At 42.0% G+C, this 10,063-nt stretch overlaps 1 protein-coding gene across 1 annotated transcript in view; it reads right to left on the bottom strand.

The window, feature by feature from the left end:
- LOC109931857 (histone acetyltransferase KAT6A) overlaps positions 1-7,404 on the bottom strand; it is a 184,922-nt gene extending 177,518 nt beyond the window's left edge. Inside the window, exon 1 of the mRNA XM_048618576.1 lies at positions 7,389-7,404. The gene's annotated coding sequence lies outside the window, so the exon portion shown is untranslated. The remainder of the gene's footprint in view (positions 1-7,388) is intronic.
- Positions 7,405-10,063: the final 2,659 nt, after the last annotated feature.

Here is a 10,063-nt window from a genome sequence, read left to right as displayed (position 1 = left end):
GAGCGGAGTGGGCTGGAGGTATGGAGCGGTGCGGCTGAGAGCCGGAGTGGAGTGGGCTGGAGGTATGGAGCGATGTGGAAGCTGAAAGCCGGGGTGGAGTGGCCTGGAGGCACAGAGCAGTGCGGGGCAGTTGCTGGACTTGGGTCCAGCACGGGTGCTCAGCAGCGTGGGAGGCCAGTCAGACTACATGCGGGAACCCCTAGGCTGATCTACTGCAATGTAATGCTTATCTGTAATCTGTTTATATGATTGTAATATTTGTCCTTTCAACTATGTCTTATTTGTAACTCACACAATGAATCACTGGAAGGTAACGCAACATTTTTTTCTTCTTTATTCCTCCTTTCGTATCTAAGATTTGAACCTAAGATGGCGCTATGAGTGGCGACATTGTAAACTTTTCACTGTACTCCTGTATTTGTGTACCCATGACAATAAAACCTAATTCTAATAATTCGAATACCATTGGCACAGACTTTGGAGTAAGTCACTTATCTGGCTTTTCAGTCTGCACCACAGGTGGAAGTCCACCAATAGCCTGTCGTCATTTGAAAAGATGACGGCCTATCTGATTGGGTTTTGAATCCCACATTCCTATCCACGACTGATTCCGTTGCCAAAGAAAAATCTATCTCTGCCTTAAATATTCAATTTTCCCACTCCCACTGCCTCCTGAGGCAGAGAACTCCAAAGTCATACAACCCTCAGGGAAAACAAATCTCATTTCTTTGTTAAAAGGGTGACTCAATTTTCAATCAGTGCCCCCTATATTTGGAGTCACCCACAAGAGAAGAAATCATTTCCATCTTCACATCCTCCAGATCATTCACAATCTTATACACTTCAATCAAGCCATGCCTCATTCTTCTAAACTCCTTTGGAAGCATGCCCAGGCTGCCCAAGTATTCCTCAAAAGACAACCCACTCATCTCAAGTGAGAATCTGGTAAACCTCCTCTGAACTACCTCCAAAGAATTTATAACCTTCCTTTTCAGCAAAGTAACTCAATTATTTAGAAATGAAAAGGGGAAAATAAGAGTGAATGTGGGGTTGTTTCTTTTAAAAGCTACATGAAGGTTCTATAATAGTGAGCAAGCTGTAAATAGTTAGTGTTGCATCAGAGTTCATTTTATATGAAAAGCTTGTAAAAGAATCCTGCAATAGGATCCAGCACAAACTCAATCTCAAACCTGATTCTTTTTAAAGAAAAATATGCAAACTGTTACGCAAGCAAGTTTAACAACCAGAATGTCCAAGAATTTTTACCCAGCTGTAAAATAATAAAATTCAGGTTCATAAAAAATGCTAACCCAATTTCTGTTGATTAAAATCCTAGTTAAAATATGTGGATTCAAATGCAGTGAATGAAGTTAGGCCTGTGGCAGTAACTGGTTACACTGATAGATGATGCTACACCACACCAAAGCTTGAAGACGCAAAAAAATCTGGGCTCGATTTGTTTAAATTTTACCACCCCACTGAGTGCCCTCTGGCAGAAATACAGGCACATTTTTGTGGGATTTGATCAGAGATTTTACTCAAACATGCTGATTCTCTCAGTAATTAGCTCTTAGTACAATGCAGATTTGGTAGATGTGAGTTTCTGACTTAAGGCATTTCCTTTCCGCTCCCCTCAAGTGTTCTTTTCTCCTCGAAAAATAACTGCGCAAGAAAAACAGATATTGAAACTAGGGTGAAGAATCTTCCGTTCTGAGTCTTAAAATAAGCCAAACTAAATGGGAAGCATAGTTTGGAAACATACAACTAAAAGGAAGAGACTAGGTAAATGTTACTAACCAGAAACATTTACACCGTACATGCTCAAAGGTGACTGCTGCATGTAGTCATGTTACTCTTTACAGCATGTAACAAGTCGACAATGAATTAATGATCATGTTGCTGTTGTAAAAAGTACCACTTATGTTCAGTCTTCAGAGTAATTTCAGCCTAACAAGGAATTTTTATGTGAGATTTTGATGCGCTGTATAAACTGTAACTCATCGCATGGAATTCTTGAGTCACTTGGTCAATTAAGAGTTAATAAATACAGGGAACTCTGGACAACTTTCCCCAGAGGTTAAAAAGTTGGGTGGAGTCCACAATAAAGGAAATCATAAAAGAAGCACAGACCAGATAATATGTTTCGAACTCTCCAATTTCTGCCCAAATCCATCTGCCATCTGAAAGTCCTTTAATATGTTATGACTGCCCAATTTCATGTTCACCCCTTGTACACGTCTGCTACAATCCCTTCAATCCAAAGTCCACCCTTTCGTCACCACTGAGATTGTCCCCATCAACCACTATTGACTTCCTTCAGTTCTGAGGAAGGGTCATCGGACCGGAAACGTTAACTCTGTTTTTTTGCTTCACAGATGCTGCCAGACCTGCTGAGCTTCTCCAGCAACTTTGTATTTGTTAACTTCCTTTATGATTGCAATCATATTCATTCATTCTCCCTACCCTGTGGTGTTTCACATTCATTTGGGGATATGAACTTCACTGGCTGAGCCATCATTTTTGCCCATCCCTAGCTGCGCTTGAGAAGCTGCTTGCGTGCTTTTTTTTATAACCAGTGCAGTAAACAACTCTATCCCCTTCTAGAGTCTCACTTCTGGTTCCCATGTTCAGAGGGTTAACCTCACTTGGTTCCAATCAGCTCTCAACAGTACATGGCCTCACAGCGCCAGGGACCCAGGACGATTCCACCCTTGGGTGGCTGTCTGTGTGGAGTTTGCACGTTCTCCCCGTGTCTGCATGGGTTTTCTCTGGGTGCTCCGGTTTCCTCCCACAGTCCAAAGATGTGCAGGCTAGGTGAATTGGCCATAGTGTCCAGGGATGTGTAGGTTAGGTGGATTAGCCAGAGGAAATGTAGGGTTTGGCGGGTGGGTGCGTCTGGGTGAGATGCTCTTCAGAGAGTTGGTGTGGACTTTGTTGAGCTAAATGGTCTGTTTCCACACTGTAGGGATTCTATCGATTCTACAGCTTGCCCCCAACTTTGTCTTCCTCCATAGGTGCTTACTCACTGAACCAAATGGTGCACAACTTGAGTGCCAATTTAACCTTTTAGCTTAAACCACTAATGCTTCCCTTTAAACAGCTTACTCATAATGTGCTAATAGGCCGCCTCCATATTTTCTTCAACACCATCATTACTGATATCCATTTATTTGAAAACTCATTCATCACCAGCCTTTTGTGAGGAGTGAGTTTTCAAATAAAAAAGTCCTCTACATTAAGTCATGCTTGATCATACCTCTGTTGTCAAACACTTCTACAGGTTCCTACGCCAAACCACATTAAATTCAAAATACTAGTCTACTTTATTAGGACCCTTCATGCTTCCATTCCACCCTACCTGTATTAACACATACTAGCTGTGCTCTCTAACCTTTGCTGTGCATCCACCATGCATCTTATTACCTGTCTTTAAAGGTCATGGTTTCATTCACCTCTGCTACTTCTGCAAAATCGTGGGAATGTTTCCTAAGTAAAGTTCTATGAAAATGCGAGTTAATGCATTTCTTATTTAGCATGTTGGTGAATTTTTAAAGTACCAGTCATTTTAGCTGTCATGCCATGATTGACGAGCATCACTTGATTCAGCAACAGAAGGATTCAACATTGCAAACAATATGGAGCTCCCCTTAAATTAATCCATTGGCCCCGAAAAGAAATTGGCCTGGAAAATCCTGAGACTCCGTCCTGCCCTTGTGCAATTCTGTCACGCATTCCCAAATCAGGAATAGAGATCATTTGCATCGCTGGACACGTGAGTTCTTTCAAGGGTATGTCATCAGTAGCTGCCACCTCTCCCCTGCAAAGAATACAATCCACTCTTCTAAAATGATTTCCTTAAGGATTCAGAACTTCACAAATGCACTGAACAACTTTAAAGGAAAAATTATTTGAGAGATGTCCAGGCACTCTTACTGCCAAAAGGCTCTGCTGGTGTAGCTGAGCAGCAGATTTGCTCTCAATTGCTCTGCAAAGTCCAGCTGAAATAGGCAGAATTTTTCACACTGCTGACTGTCCCTAAGTCTGTGGCTTCAATCTGCACAGCATCACCTCGGATGGTACAAAAGGCAGGAGGCAAAAAGTTTAGAATAAATGTCAGTAACTGCATAAAATCAACCTTCTGATTGGTCTTCCCTTAATAAAAGGAATATTATCCCTTTGCTTCTGACAGTGTTGGTTGAGTTACTTCAAGATGGAGGTTAAGTACAACATTTAGTTGCAGTTAGCAGCATGTCGCATATAATTAGGGTCAACATTCCAGTTGTTTAAAAGTTCAGAAACATCAAAATGATCTGTGGAGTGCAGAAAAAAAAATTGGCTTTCAGTGGGATCTCACTTAAACAATGAGAAGGAAAGAACTGGTAACATTTCTATTTCTATATCTTTGCTTGTATTAGTTGGTTGATATATGATATTCTTTGGAAAAAACTGCTGTATAGCAACTCTGCAATTACAACCAAACCAGAAATACCTAATTCTGAGGCACAACTAGAACCACGGAGTACCATTCTTGCCTTTGTAACATTTACCAAAAATGTTCAGCAATTCTGAAGCATTTTTAGGAATTATTTATTAAACTAAGTCAGACTATTTCTTCACCTGTAATATCTGTTCAGAAATCCCATCCTCCCCATTCCAAATGAAGAACTTTTTACGATTTCCAAAATTGTTCAAAAAGTTCTTTTCTTAAGCAATAGATATGTTCTGCTGTCACAGTGCATTATAAACTCACTTAAGTAACTCGATTTGATGTTGATGTTCAGATGGATTACAAGGGGTGGTAGTTGCTGTACTTATACAAAGAGTACAGATAGGAAGACAAATTGCATTTTGGACTTTACAGCAAGACGGTGGAATGTAATATACAGGAATTACAGTGGTTTGGTGAGAGCAAATCTGTGTACAATTTTGGTCTCCACATTTAAAGAATGATAAACTTGTTTTGGAAGCAAGTTTAATTCACAGCAGGATTGTCCAATGACAAGAGGCTGAGTAAATTGGGTCTAGTTTCTGGACTTCAGGAGAATGTGAGATGAAAATCCCCATGAGACAGAAATTATTCTGAAGAGGATTGACAGGGTAAATACAGTGGCTGTTTTCCCCAGCTGGGAAATCTGAGCATAGATTCAGAATAAGGGGACATTCATGAAGAGAATTTCTTAATGGTAAGGGTTATGAATTGTTGGAATTTACTTAAGGCTAAGATACAAAGATTTTTGGTCTTTCGGAGAATTAAAGGATGGCAAAGTATATTGAAAGCGAAAATAATTCATGACTACCTGAACTGGGGAGAAGACTCAGCCTCTCCTCTTTCTTCAGTTCTGGTTTGGGAGAGGTGAAAATATGGAGAGAAAGTAAACTTCAATGCAGAAAAGATACAGTACTGCAGGAACATAGAGAAAACTCACTTTAATGAACTGCAGATAAGGGATGAATGTTTTCATTTACGTTCTCAGCTTTGTTTATGACAGGAAACTCAATAATACTTGAAGATCTATGGTGCAGAATAGCACCAATCTGTACACGAAAGTGGAAGAAAATGTGAGAATTGTTGTGCGAGAAATGGCGCACTGTGCAGAGTACGGCTTAAACACAGTTACCAGCAGGTTCAAGAATATCTTCTTCCCCACGATTATTAAACTTCTGAACGAACTTCTCTTTAAATTTAATGTCAGTCTCACTCTTTGTGCACCTTCTCTGCAGCCATAACATTGTATTCCTCACTCTGTTCTGTTACTCCTACACACTTGGCATGGTATGATCTGCCTGTACTGCACGCAAAACAAACATTTTCACTGTACCTCGGTCCATGTGACATACATATTTAAATAAATAGGAACCTCAAGGTTATGTGAAATAATGTTGTGAAGCATAGGGGTTCAGGGAGGGAGACAGTCTTATTTCAACACAGTGAGGTTCAAGGACAAGTCACACTGAACAGAAATGACAGACTAAGTTGACAGTGGCCATTTCCTGAGGTGTAAACACAATCCAAAAAAGACAATGGATGGTACAATGGTTAGCACAGCTGCCTTACAGTGCCAAGGACCTGGGTTTGATCCCACTCTCTCTTTCTCCCTGTGTCTTTGTGGGTTTCCTTCCGCCATCCAAAGATGTGTAGGTTAGGATGGATTGGCCATACTAAATTGCCCATAATGTCCATGGAAGTGCAGGCTTGGTGTTTAGCAATGGGAAATTCTGGGTGGGATGTCCTTTGGAGGGTCAGTATGAACTTGATGGGCTGATGGCCTGCTTCCATACTATAGAGATTCTACGATTTCTACAGTTATAGGGCCAGTAGTCAGAAGCTGTTGATGGGGAGGGGGCGGGATGCAGCCATTCACTGAGAAATATTTTCTTGTATCCTATCCAGGAAACAGTGCCAACATTTCTCCAGATGTAGGTAGGTATAGCACACAATGTGTACAGACTTGGTCTTTATGCAACAGTGTGGAGTTTTCCATGAAATGGTGTGGCATAGAGAGAACACATCACTCCTTGCATCTGTGCTTCTGTGCCAAACAACCTGGAGGCAACTTTTGCAATGGAGATGTGGTCATTTAACCTGGAATTCGGAGTTGGTGAAATAAAGATGTCAGAAAGTGAAGGGCATCATAACGTGGAGAGATCAAAACTATACGGTGCAAGGTCAGCTCAACTGAAGGGTCTGGTGTCAACGCATCTTAACGATTATTTTGGAGCTCATGTAAACAGACCTGAAAGAACTGATGGCATGTTTCAAAATCAAAATTCTACTTTAATCTGGAGTGGCGGAAACTCGGATGATGTTCAACGTTCTGTAGCGAGCTGGGAATGAAGTGGGACAAGAGATTCTCCCGTTCCAATGTGCTTTCAGAGAAAGTGTGTGTGTGTGGACGTAATGAACGTCGCCGGTCTGTGACGGTTCCTGCAGACGAGTTTCGCCTCCTCGTTCGGAGATCGGCGTGACGACTGCTGCCTGGTACCCGCGATCGCGGGGTTGGGAGGGGGGCTGGGGTGAAATCTTTCAGCCGGGGCCAGAGAAGCAGGAGGGAAAGCTTTGACGCGCCTGCCAAGCAGTTTGGAATGTAAGGCAAAGCAATGGGGGGGGGCCCTGCCGCTTCTGCCTTCACAAGGCGTCAACTTCTCCGGGGTTGGGGGGGGGGCAACCCAGAAGTTAGGAACAAGGAGCTGAGTTTTGCACAAGAGTCTGTTTCCCGGGGGACACTGAGGAAGCAGCTTTCCATCTCCTGGTCAGCACTGTGGGAGAGAGCCGAGAAAGAAAATGGCGCTCTCAAACCTGTCCACAACTTGCTACGACCACCCCCCCCCATCCCCGGAAACCCCATTAAACTCGCCCCCAGGCCCCTGCACACATTGCTGCTTCTTACCTTCATCCCAATGTACTGCCAGCAACATGGAACTCCCGGCGCCACAGGAGGCAGTGACCGCGGCTGCTCGCTTTCTTTCCTGAGCGCTTTCAAACAACTTGCAAGGAAGCAACCCACCCCACCCCCCAAAAAAAAACCAGACAAAAAGACGGGAGTGGGGGAGGAGAAACTCTTGGTTTCTGATCAATGGCCTGAAACAAATGATTCTTCCGCACACAGAAACAGGCATCCCTGCTTCTGGGTGCGACACTTCCCGACAAACTCTCATTGCCCAATAACTTGACATCAAATCGCCTCTGCAAATTCTTCTTCAGGGCATTTCGTGCCGCGAACCCCTCTTGCTTCCGGGTCCCTTCTCTTTATGGAGGTATTATAAAGATAATTGCTGGAAGAACCAGCCATGTGCTTCCTCAGAGTGAGGAAAAGTTTTCGGGCTCAGCACCCTAGCCAATTTTGTGTGACCGTGCCTCCTGTTTTCCAGCTCACCTCCTGACAATTGGCAAGAGAGCCCAACTGCACTTCGGTCAGATTATGCATCAATGACCCCGCAGTCCAGGAACAATGTTCTTTTTGTAATTTCTCTTTTCTTCGATGTTTCAAAATTCATTGTTTCAAGGGTTGTCAATCAGTGAAAATCATACTTCTAAATATAATGACAACTCTGGTGTATTTCATAAAAATAACCTTTTTTTTGTTTAACGCTGACAAGATTTCATCCGTAATGAAATCCAAATTATTCAGTCTTCAGTCGTCATGAATTACAACATATTTGCCTTTTTGATATGAATGTCATCAAAGTCATTGTTTCAGTTCTTCTCCCAATGGGATTCTGATACTTTGAGTCCCCAGTTTAATGTGGAGTTTCTCTTTCAAAACAATTATGACTTTAAGATTCCAGTTAACAGAGCTGGTATTGTTAAAGCATTGTGTTTCAATAGCTCTGAGGTTCACACTTTTTGTTTCAAAGGCTTTCCAACACCATGGTTCCTTCAACTGAAACAGCCCTGAATTTGAGCCTCCGATCAAATAAGTCCTAACAACAAGGTTCCACCTTTCAATGGGATTCTGAGATTGCCACTTTCTTCTTCAAAATCATAATGCTATGGTTCAATTTTCCAGAAGGATCTTTTGAGGTTGCAAATCCGGAAAGGTGATCTTATCAAAAAAAATTTCCAGGGCAATTATTAGTTCTTTTAAATGGAGCTGTTCCTCCCCAAATCTGTTGGCAATTCCGATTTATAGTCTTCTCCCTCATGATTAGAACCTTTTAATGACAATGTTTGCAGAGTTTAGTGATATCAAGAGTTAATAATTCCCAAATTTGCAATCTTGACATGGATGCCGCACTCAGTTGAGAAGTGACAAATATTAGATTCAGCAACAATTTGAATTTATAAAGTATTTTCCACATAGCAAAATGGCAGTTCTCGCGTGTGTCATGAAATAAAATTTAACGTAGATCCTAATATGGATATACAAACACAGATTGTTTGACCAAAAAGGAAGGTTCTAAGGAATGAGAGGTGAATCATGGAATCCCTACAGTATGGGGAGAGGCCATCTGGCCCAACAAGTCCACACCAATCCTCCAAAGAGCATCCCACTCAGACTCACCCTTGCACCCTATGTTTCCCACAGCTAATCCACTTAGCCTACACATCCCCTGAACAATTTAGCATGGCCAATCCACCAAACCTGCACATCTCTGGACTGTGGTAGGGAACCAGATCACTGAGAGGTGACACAGGGAGAATGTGTAAGCTCCATGCAGACAGTCGCCCAAGGCTGGAATTGAGCCCAGGTCCCTAATACTGTGAAGCAGCAGTGCTAACCACTGAGCCACAGTGCTACCCTCTGAATAATAATAAGTAGAAGTACATGAGAGAGACTAGAATTGAGAGTGTGAGATTGGAACAGGTTATAGAAATAGGAAGGGATGAGGCCTTCAAAGAATTTAGAAGTTAGAATGATGCTTTCAAAATAGAGGCCGGAGTAATCACAGGTCAATGAATAAAATGACAACACTGGCATATTTAGCAAAAATGGACAGGACAAGGTGTGAGTTAAGATACAGCTACTGCAACCTAGGTAGAGTCAAGTAACTTTAAAGTACAACTCTAACTTCCAAGTTTTATTTGAAAGAATTAGGCCCAAGATGTCATATTTCAAACAAAAAACCTGCACTATACAAGAGTTGAACAAAACAGACAATACTAACTGTCAAAATAGTTGCAGCGTAAACTCAAAAATCTCAAAACACCACTTCCCGTTCTAATTTTATTTCTATCCAAGCGGTCCCTATAGCTTAGAGAATCTCGAGGATTACTTCACTAGTTCTGAACCAAACCAAGGTAGTGACAGGTCTCAGAAATTCACTTTGATTATCCTCAGAGTTCCTACCATTCTCTGAGGGATGAAATTTCACAGGATTCTTCCACCAGAATCCTCCAAATCTCCATCAACACCTCACAATTGAGGGCTTCCCCACCTCAAGCAAGGAAATTATTGATCAGTTGCTCCAAATCAGAAAAACTCCAGGTTTCAGACAACGTCTAACCTCAATCCACAACTCTGCTACAGCTCTGTGCAAATTCTCCTCTGCCTGTCTCAAATCTGCTCCAAGGCCGACTGTCCACATGTATATTTAATATAACTAAGCAGACTCAACGTGGCTT

Source organism: Rhincodon typus, chromosome 40 (assembly GCF_021869965.1).
Source record: "Rhincodon typus isolate 14 chromosome 40, sRhiTyp1.1, whole genome shotgun sequence".
Lineage (NCBI taxonomy): Eukaryota > Metazoa > Chordata > Chondrichthyes > Orectolobiformes > Rhincodontidae > Rhincodon > Rhincodon typus.
The sequence above is the reverse complement of the archived record's forward strand: the minus strand, read 5'-3'. Positions and strand labels throughout refer to the sequence as shown.